This window comes from Gavialis gangeticus, unplaced genomic scaffold (assembly GCF_001723915.1).
Source record: "Gavialis gangeticus isolate Ggan-Ray unplaced genomic scaffold, GavGan_comp1, whole genome shotgun sequence".
Taxonomy (NCBI): domain Eukaryota; kingdom Metazoa; phylum Chordata; order Crocodylia; family Gavialidae; genus Gavialis; species Gavialis gangeticus.
In genome coordinates this window covers 258,351,578-258,353,182 of record NW_017729032.1, presented here as the reverse complement: position 1 = coordinate 258,353,182, position 1,605 = coordinate 258,351,578, and the positions used below count along the sequence as shown (strand labels likewise).

The following is a 1,605-nucleotide window of genomic DNA, read 5'->3' as shown; positions in this document are numbered from 1 at the left end:
ATAGTGCGACACTTTGGAAATGGGGGGGGGGGGAAAAAAAAAAAAAAAAAAAAAAATCAATCCAAATAACCAGTCTATTTCAAAGGTAATTCACCATCTAACTTTTTACTGCAGCATTTCACAGAATTATCAAAATAATTTTCAAGTTAACCAAGCTGAAGTGATTTTATATTCTTCTTCTTGTGGGGGAAACCAACCCATTTACCCTTTGTTACATTTCCTTTATCAAGGACATACAGTTTAAATAGAGTAACCCGAAGTGAGATTGCCCCTCACCCCTCTGGCCAGCCTTTCATTGGATGGCTTTTACCACTAGTGATGCAAGGACCAGGAAGAATGCTGTGATATTTGAAAGGCTTGCAAACTGACAGTTAACATTTTATGTTTAAACTGAATGCACGTGACCTGGCCTTAGTAACAGTCCTTTGCTTAAAGATCCCTCCCCCCACCAGTCCTGCTTGAGGGTTAGTTTTGTTGTTTTTAATTTTTCACAATCTGAAAGCATCCTTCCCCAGCTACAAGAACTACCATTAGCAACAAATTTTGCACAGGGGTCCAGCACTAGTCTGATGATTTAACAAAGCTAAAGGGCAAGAGAATCAAAATTGTTGCCTATATGGGGAAAGGACTGTGGGAGGACAGCTCAACCTGGGAAGTAAAAGAGTTATTGGTATGCAATACTTAAATGTATTCTAGTAGGGAATGAAATGAGGCAATAGTGCACTGTAAGCTTACCTACTGTGCTGGAGGAGAGCCATTTATGAAACTCTTACTTCAAAATATAAAGCATCAGTTCTTTATTCCCCATATCTGAACAAGTGGAGCTTTAAAAACTAACCCTGTATGAAATTCAGCCACAAATATACACATACAAGTCTTACCAGACTTGATTGAAAGCTTGCCTGAGCAGTGGCTGAAATTTGGATTAAAACTGATCAATAAAAGTAAACTATATCATCATTTTAGCACTGAGGCACTGTGTACTTTCTGTAAAGTTGCATTTTTTTATTTATTCCCTTGGTAAAAGCAATATTCCAGAGAACCTTTCTACAATAAAAAGGAAGTCTTGAAACCTATAAAGTTCCATAAAATATGGAAGTAAATTCTTGTATTATACTTGGCTTTGGGACTTCCTAACAACTAATTTTGGTTGTTGCACCATTTTTATTTGTCTCTGCTACCTGTTTTCATGGAAGATCAGACAGTCGCATGCAACCCCCCCCCCCAACCTGTACAGAACTAAGTCCAACTATAAAGCTGTCTTAAACACAAAGAAAACGAGAAAACTTTCCCATCCCACTTTACACTTGGTTCTCTCAGGGGTTACCTAAACCACAGATAATTGAAAAATGAGTACTGAAGTGCAATTTTATTTGATTGTTTCCTTTTAAAATTTGCTTAAAAAATAAAAGCATGAATTAAACTTACTTGTCATTCTGTTGCTTGAGCGATTCACTCAGTTTTTTCATTGCCTCAATTTGTTTATTCAGTGAATTGCATGTAACCTGCAGATCTTTATATTGTCTCTCCATGGTTTCATGCCTAAAAATAAAGTTAATGGATTATGTTGACTTTTGAAAGGCTTACTTAAGAATCATTTGTCAA

The 1,605-nt window shown here is 36.5% G+C and overlaps 1 protein-coding gene across 1 annotated transcript in view; it reads right to left on the bottom strand.

Moving 5' to 3' along the window:
• The window catches only part of KIAA1524 (KIAA1524 ortholog), a 36,635-nt gene that overhangs the window by 4,335 nt on the left and 30,695 nt on the right, over positions 1–1,605 (bottom strand). The gene's annotated exons all lie outside the window — the stretch shown is intronic.